Source organism: Odocoileus virginianus, chromosome 12 (genome assembly GCF_023699985.2).
Source record: "Odocoileus virginianus isolate 20LAN1187 ecotype Illinois chromosome 12, Ovbor_1.2, whole genome shotgun sequence".
NCBI classification, from domain to species: Eukaryota; Metazoa; Chordata; class Mammalia; order Artiodactyla; family Cervidae; genus Odocoileus; species Odocoileus virginianus.
The window spans coordinates 46160467-46174511 of NC_069685.1; the positions used below are offsets into that span (position 1 = coordinate 46160467).

The following is a 14045-nucleotide window of genomic DNA, read 5'->3' on the forward strand; positions in this document are numbered from 1 at the left end:
ACAAGTATCACATGTTAATGCATATATATGGAATCTAGAGAAATGGTACTGATGAACCTATTTGCAGGGCAGGAATTCTCAGACATGGAGAACAGACTTGTGAACACAGCAGGGGAAGAGAGGGTGGGAGGAATTGAGAGAGTATCATTGAAGCATATGCATTACCATGTGTAAAGGAGTTAGCTAATTCGAAGTTTCTGTGTAACACAAGAAATGTATGTGTTTCCGTTCAGTTTAGTCGCTCAGTCATGTCCAAATCTTTGTAACCCCATGGACTGTCCTACGACAGGCTTCCCTGTCCATCACCAACTCCTGGAACTTACTCAAACTCATGTCCATCAAGTCAGTGATGTCATCCAACCATCTCATCCTCTATCGTGCCCTTCTCCTCCCGCCTTCAATCTTTCCCAGCATCAGGGTCTTTTCCAATGAGTCAGTTCTTCACATCAGGTAGCCAAAGTATTGGAGTTTCATCTTCAGTATCTGTCCTTCCGGTGAATATTCAGGATTGATCTCCTTTAGGATGGACTGGTTGGATCTCCTTGCAGCCCAAGGGGCTCTCCAACTCTCCAACTGTCCAAGGGACAGTCCAAGAGTCTTCTCCAACACCACAGTTCAAAAGCATCAATTCTTCCAGACTCAGCTTTCTTTATAGTCCAAACTCTCACATCCATACATGACTACTGGAAAAACCATAGCTTTGACTAGACAGAACTTTGTTGGCAATGCGATGTCTTTGCTTTTTAATATGCTATCGAGGTTGGTCATAACTTTTCTTCTAAGGAGCAAGCATCCAGGAATATACAATAAAAATAGTTGTTCTTGGTAGATGTATGACTTATATCACAAATTATTTGCATCCCCTAACTTCTGCAATGAATATATTTTTCTTTTGTAGTCATTGAAAAAATATATGAAGGTTATTATCTCAAAAACACAGTTTTTGAAATGATTAATCCGAGGCTACAATTAAATAGTATCAGGAGTAGCAATGATAAAAACCCTTTTTAGCTTAAAATGTCCATGTTTGTTTGCTTTCCTTTTATGCAACTGCTCTTTCCTATATGATCAGTTTAAAAGGAGCAATATTTATTTCAGGCCATATAAGTTATATATCTATTTTATTGCTAATATGTAGAAATAATTTTATACCATTTGACTGAGTGGTTAGATTGATTTATCATAGTAGTGATAAACCACTTAAAAAAATAAGAACTATTCTTTTCCGGTTGCCTGGAAAGGGAAGGTAATTAGCTGTCGGAACACTGACTAAAAGCCTCTGAACAAGTTCATGAAGTTGTATTCAAAATTCAGAAACCCTCCTGTATCCGTTGCCTTGTCTAGAAACCAATTTGGTCCCAATGAGTCACACAGAAAGAGAATCTTAATTCTGGTCTTGCCATCAACCTCGATACTGTAATTTATTTCTTCCATCAACAAAGAATACCAATCACACTTTCATCATGTTACAAATAATATGTCATTTGAAATTAAAATACATTCTTGCTATTGCTAGAAGGAGGTTAATGAATACTGTGGCTCCAGATCACTTGGATCAGTATCACTTTTCTGGAATCCTGGACCATCTCTTGTGGCTGGTAAGGTTTTATAAAATCCCAACACAGACTATTCCACTGACTCCCACTGCCTGCCTGGCCAGTGGAAAAATCGAGCATCACCTCTAGCTTTTGGCTTTCCTTCCTGTTAATCTCCATCGTGGAAATCACTCTTTTTTTTTTCTCTTGAAAATTGAGACCTCTGCAAAGAGTCACCTGAATAGAGTTCTCCCAGGCTGAAGGCTCAGGTATTGAGCAGTGCTTCTAGTAAGGATGGAGCACAATGGATTGACTTGTCACACCCAAAACCATTGTCTTTTGCTGTCAGATGGAAACTAAAGAGCTTTGAACACAATAGCTGCATTTTTCTGCTCAGAGCTTCAATAGCATTTTTTTTTTTCTATTACAGAAAGTTAGTGGAAATTGACACGCTACTTTGAGATTTTTATATAAAGGGTCACCTGTCCAGAGCAACGTGAACAGGGGAGGAAGAGTCCATAATTACCTTCCAGCCCTGCAGCCTCCTGCGATCTTGAGAGGCCAACACGTGCTTCAAACCCTTGAAATTCAAGGCACAGAGATAACAAGGGGCTTCTGAATTCCTTAACCTAATTTCTTGACCTACTTTTAAACCTGGGTAGGGGAAAATTGGTTATTTATTCTTGTTAAATGTGGAGTCTTTATCCTGGACACGGTGTCAGAAAAGTGTTATTATTTTCTTCCACCTGCAATGCTCATTTGTTGAGTCAGGAAATTATCTTGGAGGGAATAACTGGCAAATCCCCAGGTATCTGCCGACACGGAATACAGGTGGCTTTTCTTAAGCAAAGTAGGTTAAATCTAAACACAGACAAGACTTCCCGAAAAGTGACTTTGTCTTCCTCTTGGCTCCTGATCCCAATCGAAATGATTTCTTATGCATGTTGACTTCTATAAATTAGCATCCAATTATTGAGGAGTCTCCATTATTTTTGTTGAAGTGTAGTTGATTTTGCTCAGTCAGGAAAGAATCGCCTGCTATGCAGGAGACTGCCTGCAATACAGGAGACCGGGTTCAATTCCTGGATTGGGAAGTTCCCCTGGAGAAAGAAATAGCAGCCCGCTCCAGTATTCTTGCCTGGAAAATCCCATGGACAGAGGAGGGTGATGGGCTACTGTCCATATAGTAGGTTGAAAAGAGTCGGCCATGACTAAACAACTAAATCACCATCACCATAGTTGATTTACAGTGTTGTGTTGATTACTGCTGTACAACAAACATATACAAAATAAGTATATTTATACATATATATATACATTCTTTTTCATATTCTTTTCCATGATGACTTATCACCAGATATTGAATAGAGCTTCCTGCACTATACAGTAGGGCCTTGTTATTTATCCATTCTATATATAACAGTTTACATCCACTAATCCCAAACTCTCGTTCATCCCTCCCCCATATTGTATTATATTTTATGTCTTTTTGTATGCTGGACATTTTCATGGTGAATTCTTAAAAAGGAATTGAGGTAGCAGAGAGAAATTTCAACCTGCTAAGTAGTAGCCAAAACAATATTTTTAGGTGAGTGATATTTTCAGTTTCCATTAAATGGATAAGATGTTTCTGATGACCATAATTTTATTAGAGGAAAATCCTTATGTCTCTGGAAATACACCCTTTATGCTACTACCCATGTATTCCAGAGTTATGAGTCAGGTTGAAACGTAATAGATGCTTCTGATTTTTCTCAGAGTTTTTCACTTGATCAGAAGCACAGTGCTGTCAAAGCAAATGTGTTCCCCACACATCTTTTGAAAATATGAATAGATAGGAAGTCAGAGAGATCAATACACATGATTACTCTTCCCCACCAGCTATGAGAGGACCAGGGAGAGACATGACTCATCCCTGCCAGTGGAAATTGGATTCTAAGTGTTGTTGAAGCCAAAAAATAATTTTAAAAGCCAAACTCATCCCTCTCTTTACAGCTGGATGACCTATAGAGTATTTGTAATCATGTGGGCCACAAGTTTTAGAGATGGGGTATTATTCTGAGCTGGGCTACTGTGTTTTTACATTTCTGAGTTTTAAATTGCTTCTATGAGAGCCAAAACTTTTATTTTAAAATATACTTCCATTTAAGAATGAATAAAATAAATACACCAAAAACTAGCCAGGCCCTGAAAGCAACTTAACCTATCTGTCCATTGACAGATGAATGAATAAAGTAGATGTGGTACATATATACAATGGGATATTACTCAGCTATAAAAAGAAATGAAACAGGGTCATATGTGGAGATGTGGATGAAGCTAGACAATGTTGTACAGAGTGAAGTAAGTCAGAAAGAGAAAATCAAATATCTCACATTAATGACTATATATGGAATCTAGAAAAATGGTACAGATGAACCTACTTGCAGGGCAGGGATAGACAGGCAGATGTAGAGAATGGACGTGTGGACTCAGAGTGAGAAGGAGAGGTGGGATGAATTGGGAGAATGGGATTGGCATGTCTACTACCATGTGTAAGACAGACAGCTAGTGGGAAGCTGATGTATAGCACAGGGAGCTCAGCTTGGTGCTCTGTGATGGCCTAGAGGGGGAATTGGGGAGGGAGGGGCTGTGTGTATACATATAGCTGATTCACCTCATCATACAGCAGAAATTAACACAACATTGTAAAGCAACTATACCTCAATTAAAAAATACATCAAAAATTACTTATCATCTTTCTCACAGATACATCTCTTCAGACCAAATTCTAACACTTTGAAGAAGAAATTTGCATGTGTTGAAAGATATATACTAGTCATCCGTTTGCAAAACACAGGATCCACCTGGATTTGTATGGGTTTGCCTGGCATCTAAAGCTCTCAACATACTGTCTTGGGGATCATTTACCCCACAGCACTCTCATTAGGGAATTAAGAGTAATGAGTTGGTAATAGTGAATAAAATGTGGAGGGAGATCTACAAGAGCTTTGGAATACAGTGATCAATAACAATGATCCAGGTGGTTAGGGCTCCGTGAGTGACACAGTCAGATCAATCAGAATTCATAGTACTTTCACCCACTGGGAAGTGAAATCTATGCTAGGTGCCTTAGATATTGTAATCAACCTCTTAGTCTGCACTTGGAGGTCTTGCACTTTGGGAAGATAACATGCAAACATACAGAAGGTGTAGACAGGACTTAGGAGCAAGACAGTTTGGTGTAGACAGTGTGTGCCATTGCTGTTTGGAATCATGAAATGAATGTGGTCCTTTAAGAGTGGACAATCCAGGATTCCTAGAGGGCACATTTCAGGTGGAAAAAGTGACAAGAGTAGGGGGTAGAGATGCTAACGGTGTGGAGGGCAGCTCACCAGAGGGGTGGTGTGTAGGGGGCATGAGGGGGGCACGGAGTTGGGCAGCCCAGATAGTCATGCACACAGAACTGCCTAGCCTGGCATGAGTAAGATGAAAAAAAAGTGAAACTGTTGGTTTCTCGGTCGGGTCTGACTCTTTGTGACCCCACGGACTATAGTGGGCCAGGTTCCTTATCCATGGATTCTCCAGGCAAGAATACTGGAGTGGGTAGCCATTCCCATCCCCAGGGGTGTTTCTGACTCAGGGATTGAACTTAGGTGTCCTGAATTGCAGGCAGATTCTTCACTGTCTAAGCCAGCAAGTAAGCCCTTACCTTCTAGAGCCCAGGTTAATATACCTTGGCAACCTATTGACTACCTCATTGATATTCACAAGTTCCACAGTGTTATTTCGCGATACATAAGGGTACATTTAAGATTCAAGGTCATTTGGGAATTCCCTGGTGGTCCAGTGGTTAGAACTCTGGACTTTCACTGGGAACTAAGATCCCAAAAGACTCACAGAGCAACCAAAAAAAAAAAAAGAAAAAAAAGATTCAAGGTCACCTGGGTGCTGGATAGCCCAGCAGGTCCTCGAGTCAGAATGTGAATAGGAGCTTGGATACCAGAGCAAGACTGTCTGGGTCTGATCCCAGGTCTGACTGCTCCTGGCCTCATGGAACACTTTTGCCTCTCCATACCTCAGTGTTCCTGTCTGTAAAATGGGGACGATAATAGCTCCATGTTGCCCCATGACATGTGGTATTGTGGGAATTGCCCTGGAAATTCCATAAGCCAAAACAAACCTATTGTCCATTTTCTCCCCTTGAGGTTATAATTCTTACTTTAGTTGGAGTAGCTGAAACTTCATATTCAGGTCTATGTGATGAAAGCTGATTTTATTTCTTCTAGTCAATACTCGAATTTTCCATAAGACTGCTGACCAAAAGCTTTTAGACAAAACAAAGCACTCTTTTCTTTGTTGAGCTATTTAGATTAACTTCAGCTACAAAATAAGCTCTGTCAGAATAAGCAGCCAAAGGTGGTTTAGAGAAAAGTAACCTAAACACAAGACTTGTTGAGTTTAAAGAAAACAAGGCCGACTTGTTAAGTTGGAGGCGGGACCCTCATAATATCAACTTATGATATAACTAAATTGGGGGCATTTTTTATATTTACACAAAATTTAATAATGCTAAGTATTCATTTTCTTTCTCTTATAAACTGAAGCATAGTTGATTTACAATATTATGTTAATTTCTGCTATATGCAAATTGATTCAGTTTTACATGTGTATATATATATATATGTTTTTCATATTCTTTTCCATTATGGTTTATCACAAGATAGTGAATATAGTTCCCGCTACTCTACCGTACAACCTTGTTGTTTATCCGTTCTATTTAGATAAAAACTTACGTCTGCTAACCCCAACCTTCCACCCTATTCCTCCCCCAACCCCCTTCCCCCTTGGCAACCACAAGTGTGTTCTCTACATCTCTGAAGCTGCTTCTGTTTCATACATAAGTTCATTTGTGTCATACATGTTTTAGATTCTATATATAAGTGTTGTGACATATATTTGTCTTTCTCTTTAAGAAGTATTCATTTTAAATGAGATAATTAAATTGTGGTTATTTGCAGATGTCCTTAACTTATAAGTCCTTGAAACTATGCTTATGCATGTCCTTAGTAGTATAAGTATAGCTGTGCCATATACTTATTATATGTCAAATAACTATTCAAAAGATGTTCAAAGCTCATAAAAACCCAAGGTCTCAGCTTTTCAGCAAGATTTCACTTTCTCTGGGAAATTGAACCTAACCTAACAACTATAATGGGAATTTAACATAGTATTTCAGTTTTGCTCCCACCCAGCCCACAAGCATTGTGTTGAGACTAAATCTTAAGCTTCTCTTCTTTAGAAACTGGTTCTTCTTTAAAGACTTGACTCACAATTTGGTTTCAGACTACACAGCACCCTGACCTTTATAGTAGGCTCACACTCTCATGTCCAGTTTCCAAATGGGTTCTGGTCATAGCTAGACCCCTTAATGGAAAGACTGGGCAGACACAATTCCAGGGCTCTGTGCCACGTGAAACTGTAAATAGCACTGCAATTTGTAATCATTTATGACACAGTAGGGGCTTCCCTGGTGGCTCAGTGGTAAAGAATCCGCCTGCCAATGCAGGAGGTGAGGGTTCAATCCCTGGGTCAGAAATATCCCCTGAAGAAGAAAACGACAACCCACTCCAGTATTCTTGCCTGGAGAATCCCATGGACAGAGGATCCTAGTGGGCTACAGTCCATGGGGTCACAAAGAGTCAGACACAACTTAGTGACTGAAAAACTACAGCAATGACACAATAGCTCATCAGTGGCTTCAATTTTCATTCCCTTCATGAACAAGCTCATCTGTTTCTCTGATAGAAGCCCCTTTCATGTTAGATGTAACTCGTTGCTTAGAGAGATGCTCAGGAGTGAGGATTGGTGAGAAGTGAGCATGTGTGGTGTTGATGGCAGGATGCATGACAGAGTGGGACCCCACATGTATTTTCACCCCATCCAGGTAGAAGCAGATATTATAGGACATCACATAAAGCTACTTGTTTCATATGTAGTACATAGAACAAACGCACTATGCTTGTTCCAATTGCAGGGAAAACACAAAATAGATAAATGATTAAAATAGCCACTTCTCGTACTTCCCTGGCTGTCCAATAGATAAGACTTCATCTTCCAATCAGTGGGTTTGATCCCCAATTGGGTAGCTAAAGATCCTACATGCCTCGTGGCCAAAAAACCAAAAACACAAGAAAATTCCAAAGCAATATTGTAACAAATTCAATAAAGATTTTAAGAATGGCTCACATAAAAAAAAAAAAAAATCTTAAAAAATAGCCATTTCCCCAATCTGCATGTGCCCTCTGGTAGATATAAAAGGGAGAGAACAGCCCCTGTCCAGGTTTCTGACCAGACAGCAGGTAGGGTTTGGCAGCATAAGTCCATTACTGTGAAGAGACCCTCTTGGTCAATTTTATTTTTACCTGGAGAAGGCAGGGAAATACACTGAGTTTCCTGCAATCATGTGGCAGGTGGAATTATAGCAACTCTACCCTCTGCCACACCTCATTCCAAAATATCTAAAGCTGATGAGGCATCTAAAGTCTGATTAGGAATCGGGTGGTCCTGAGAGTGAAAATGAGCAAGTGATGTGGGAAATGCCAGCTGTCTAACCATCTCTGCAGCATGGCTCTCCACACCCCCTGAATCACATCACTGCCCCATTTCCTTCACTTTCGAGCACATGTACTGGGATGTAGGGAGTAGGGAGATCAGGGACACGGTTTTAAGACAGATTAGAGCTCAATTCCCTCTGTCTGGCAGTCCTAACCCATGCCCTGAAGCTCAGGGTATTTAATTAGAGTTCTGCAAATGCAGGCAGAGCTCTGTAGAAATAGATGCATCTAAGGCATTGCCACCATCCTCTAGCAAACCCAAGAGCCCACAGAGAGCAGACAAACAAGTTCTTCTGATATTGGTTAATAATGGAATGCAAAAGAAATATAGCAGACTGAGCTGATCAAGTCTCTTCTATGCTTTATTGACACAGAAATCTGCCTCAGTTACTGGTGAAAAGACATTTCTCAGTCATTGAGGATCTGCTTCCTAGAGATTTAGGATCCCCCAATTCCTATTAATCTTCTTAGATTTTCTCAACCAATGTCCCTATTTGGAAATGCATGGTTAGGTAAGATGTGTGTGCCTGTGTGTGTGTGTGTGTTGTGTGTGTGTGTGTGAGAGAGAGAGAGAGAGATGGATTAAGGGGTAAGTCAACCAAGGCAGAGAGATAGGCACAGAGAAATATTTAGGGAAATGAATTTCCTCCAATCTTTGCTATGGTTTTCTTTTTCTTTTCTTTTTTTAAACTTCTCTTAGTCCAGTGTTTAAATGCAGTTACAAGTGGCTTGGAGCTTCAGTGGGCAGTGTGGGGTGGCGGGGTATCAGGGGGAAGGGGCACCGCTGACCTCTCTGTATATTTTCTCTATTTTCATATAGAGACGTGAGTAATTTAAAGTGTTCAATCAGGACTTCCCTGGTGGTACAGTGGATAAGAATCCACCTGCCAGTGCAGGGAATGTGACTTTGAAGCCTGATTTGGGAACAGAGCAGCAAAGCACACGAGACACAACTGCGGAGCTCACATTCTAGAATCTGCGTGCTGCATGATGCAACTGCTGAGCCTGTGAGCTGCCGCTGCTGAAGCTCATGCACCTAGAGTCAGCTCTCACAGCAAGAGAAGCCCACACAGAGCACCTGGAGAGTAGCCCCCCCAGCTAAAGAAAGACCGCACTGTGGCAACGAAGGCCGAGCACAAGCAAAAGTAAATAATTTTTAAAAGTATTTAACCAGTGCGTTTTCATGTTTATAATGAACCTTGCAGTACCTGTATCCTAAGAGACTGCACGTACCCACTAAAATTTCCATCATCTTGTTTTTTCGGATTTTTCCTCACCGTGATCTTGATGTCAGTTTTGGCTTTGACTGTCCCAGGCCTGAGACCTCCATTCTGTAAAGAAGGATTTCTGCACTATTGCATTAACAGAATTTGGGCCAAAACTGTCTTCACTGGGTCGTCGGTATAGCTTGTTTGTTGCACACCAGCCTTACAAGGTTGTGTAGTATCCGTTAGGTGATAGCCATGTCTTGGCACAGATTTCTCATATGAAGAAATAAGGTACTTGATGTCACTGCTAAACTGGACCAAAATCTCACTCAACAATTTAGGAAAATATGTTCATTTCCAGTGGATTTAATCTTCACAGATTTTTAGATCAAGTATCCTGAACTGGTTTTCTGGCACTGCTGTAACAAATTACCACAATCCTAGTGACTTAAAATAACTCATACTCTTATGGACTCTGTGGGTGAGAGGTCCCTACACAGGCCTCTATGGGTTAAAATCAAAGTGCCAGGAGCATGCCTCACTTCTGGAAGTTCTGCGGAGAATCTGTTTTCTGGCCTTTTTCAGGTGTTAGAATTTGCCTGCTTTCCTTGGCTCATGGCCCCTTCTTCCATCTTTAAAACAAGGCCAGTTGAATCTTTCTAATTTTGCCTCTTTTGTCCACATTATTTAAATTTCTTTATCCTTATGATTATATGGGATCCACCCAAATAATTCTGGACAATCTCCTTATTTTAAGGTCAGCTAGTTGACAAGCCTAATTTCATCCACTCCTTTAATCCTCCTTTATAATGTATGATAACATATGTACACAGGTTCTGGGAATTAAGACGTCGACATCTTTGGGAGGGGTACATTATTTTGCCAACTACATTCTCTTTTTGCAACTCTAAAGCAATGCCATCAACTTCTCAGCTCCTCCATTGAATAGTAGATCTTACTACAAACAGTAGGAAGCTTCCCTGGTTTTACTGTTTTAAATTAATTTCTATTGGTGTAGAGTTGCCTTACAATGTTGTGTTACTTTCTACTGTATAGCAATGTGAATCAGCTATACATATACATAAATCCCCTCTTTTTTGGATTTCCCTCACATTTAGGTCACCATGGAACGCTGAGCAGAGTTCCCTGAGCTGTACAGTAGGTTCTTATTAGTTACCTATTTTATACACAGTATCAGTGGTGTATATATGACAGTCAGACTTTCCCAGTTCATCCCACCCTGCTCTGCCCACAAAGTTTCCCTGGTTTTAATCAATACCTTTCTCACTTGGATGAGGACCCTATAATTTAAGTAGAGCAGAAATCATTGCCATAGTTAAATGCATTGGAGGTTTTTCTATGACTATTAAAAGATATGTGTTTGTGTTTGCATATTTCAGCAGCAAAACAACCCCTGCCCTTTCTGACTAATCATAGAATTTTCACCATTGGAAATTAATGTTCTTATAGTTTTACGGAAATAAAAATTCCCCTTAAATCACTCTGAGCAAATTATTTTTTTGTGAATGTCTCATGATGATGGTATAAATCTGATTTTTAGTTTTTCCTTCTTATGGTTACATATAAGGATTCTTTTGACTTTTGCAATAAAAGTCAATAAGTTTGGATGTAAAGTGAAATTCCTTGTGTTGAATTCTGTTTCCCCATATGAGTGTCCCCTTTTAAGGACAAAAGGATTGCAATGGGCTCTTTTCTTTAGCACCAACAACAATACAAGATATAAACAAAGCCCCAGTGAAAGTTTATTCCTGCAGCCCAGGTTATAGTGCATATAGCACAAGTTCCTTTCAAGACAATATTAGATGGACAAGTCACTTTATTCATATAACCTTGTGAGCATCCTAAATTGTTCCTGTTGAGGAATAACTTCATTAACTAATATACTTCTTTTTCTAAAAGTCATTTTTTGTTAGAACTTCAGATAGAAGTGAGGTCTTATATAAAAATAATTGAATCAATTTTATCAGACTAAAAATTTTAGAGCATATGTTTTATTTAACAATTCAGTTTATAAACTACAAAATGCAGTTCAAAATTTGTTGAGGACCTTGATAAACAATTTTTGTGGTTATGAGTTATTTGAAAACCTCCAGTTCAAAAAAATCAAATGATCCACACTTTCTTATTTTAAAACATGGATTTATTGAGTTATAATTGACATAGAAAGAATCACACATATTTAATGTGCACATTTGATAAGTTTAGACATATGTAAATACCCATGATACCATCTCCACTATCAAGATAATAAACATGATCAACACCTCGAAAAGTTTCCTTCTATTCCTTGTGCTTGTTTGTTTGGAGCCATTGCTTTCTTCCTTAAATATCTTCTTTGTCTGAAGTACACTATGTTTCTCTACAACACAGGGTAGGAAATTCTATTAATCTTGTAACAACATTGCTTGGCAGCAATGAACACCTCCATTTTATACATAGTGCATCTGATGTAGTGGCAGATTAAAAGAAGTGTCCAAAATCATTTGGCCAGTATCTGCAAAACTGAGCCTCAAACAGAATCCTTTTAATTTGGTGGATTAGTCTACACATATGTCTTGCTAATTTTTCATGCCTGCTGATATATTTTGCAAATCAGAAATAATACCCACAGCTGTAACTTGTGTCTAATTAAGCCTAAGGATATTTGAGACAACTTGTGCCTGAGTCGGTCGATCCATCTCCCTGGTGGAGAGTTCTAATTACCATTTGTTCTAGTTTTCTAAAAAATATTATCCATGCCCAAGAATTGATTTTTTTCTGTAAAAGTGTAAAAAAAAGAAATTCAAATACTAGACTATATCAAATGCACAGACCCAGGAATATAATTTTAAGAAAGAACATGCATTTTGCCTTTTAAATTGTCTGTGTGAACTTGTTTGACTTAGTATGAATAGAATACTAGATTTCTAATTTTTAAAAAATAGATATGCAACAAGCAACAAAGCTTTACTGTATAGCACAGGAAACTATAATCAATATCTTGTAATAACCTATAATAGAAAATAATCTCAAAGATAATGTATGTGTATATGAATAAGTGAATCACCTTGCTGTGCATCTGAAACATTGTAAGTCAACTATACTTCAATAAAATATACATATATATATATATAAATTAATTGGGTGAAACCTACAATATGTTAACGAAAATTTAAGATTAGCCACTAAGCTAATATAGGTAAAACACAATTTGAAACCAGTGGGAAAAATAATATTGAACAAAGAAGATGTGATGAAAACATTAGAAATCAGAAAATAAGAAAAAATAAATATCCAATAAGCTTTGCTGCTCTAAGAGCCCAAGACTGCTTCTAGGGCAGTGTCTCAAGCTGCAGTCCACAGCACACTAGTGGTGTGAAATAAGTTAATAGGTCAGAGCCAATATTTATTTTATAAATCAATTAGAGCATTCTAGCTTAGAATAGAACAAAACTGGGCATAGTAGGATGTACTTGACAACATTGCAGCTAGTGAGGATAAAAATAGATTTGTGAAATTTTGTTTTAGTATATGTGTGTGGACACATGTTTTTGTAAACATATGTATTGCTCAAAGTATAAAATATATTTCTTGCAGTGAGTTGTGATCAAAATATTTGAAATCCATTTCTTTAGAACTTATAATCAGGAATGTTCACACTAAAAAGAAAAACTGTTGAATAATACTGATAACACAGGCTCTTATGATTGAATGTTACGATAATAGTACTAGCAAATAAATTATCATGTACCAAATTTCCAACTGCTCTATATTTATTAGCGTTAAATTTTACAACTCAATTCTGAGAGGTCGATTCTATTAATATTCCAGTTTTAGCGTCAAAAAACATCAGTAAAAAGACGGTAGCAAGTTGGGAAAACAGAATTCAAAAGCAAGTGGAGGGTCTGTCGTTTTTGTAAATGTGACTGCTTATCCTGTGTCCTTGGCAGTGTTTCCTTCTGATCCAATGGAGACAGTTCGTTCACCTTTTATTAGGTCAATTGTTTACTTAAAAAGAATTATTGTAATTGACTTACGTTGTATTAGTTCCAATATACAGCAAAGTGAGTCAGTTATACATATACATGTATCCACTCTTTTTTAGATTCTTTTCCCATATAGGTCATTACAGAGTATTGAGTAGGCTGCCCCATGCTATAGAGTAGGTCCTTATTAGTTGTCTGTTTTATATATAATAGTGTATCTATGTCATACCAGAAAAAAATAATGAAATAATGCCATTTACAGCAATATAGATGGACCTAGAGATTATCATGCTGAGTGAAGTTCGACAGAGAAAGGCAAATAGTATGTGATATTACTTTTATGTGGATTCTAAAAAAAAAAAAAAAAAAAGGAGTACAAATGAACTTATCTACAAAGCAGAAACAGAGTTACAGAAGTAGAAAACCAACTTATGGTTAGTAGGATATAGGCAGGAGGAGAGATAAGTTGGGAGGCTGGGACTGACATATACACACTACTCAGTTTTCAAAGTGATGATAAGAAGGGAATAAAAATGACTTTAACAATTGTACTAACATCTGATACATCGGTATTCTACAGTTATCCAAGTCACAGATGTTATACCCGAGACCAGCAAGGACAGGGTTTGCTGGTCATCAACAGTTCCAGTACCTTCTCAGTAGCTTCTGGAAGCCCCAGATGGGGAAGAGTATCCAAATGAGCAGATCTAAGGGAAAATG

At 38.4% G+C, this 14045-nt stretch overlaps 1 long non-coding RNA gene across 5 annotated transcripts in view; it reads right to left on the minus strand.

Moving 5' to 3' along the window:
- Positions 1-11367: 11367 nt before the first annotated feature.
- Positions 11368-14045, minus strand: part of LOC139037765 (uncharacterized) — a 92799-nt gene continuing 90121 nt past the window's right edge. For 2 of the 5 annotated variants that reach the window (XR_011490659.1, XR_011490663.1), the window contains exon 4: positions 11369-14032. This is a non-coding gene — a long non-coding RNA (uncharacterized lncRNA). Of the gene's footprint in view, positions 14033-14045 lie in introns of all 5 variants that reach the window. The other 3 variants (XR_011490656.1, XR_011490658.1, XR_011490655.1) reach the window with 3 other exon arrangements.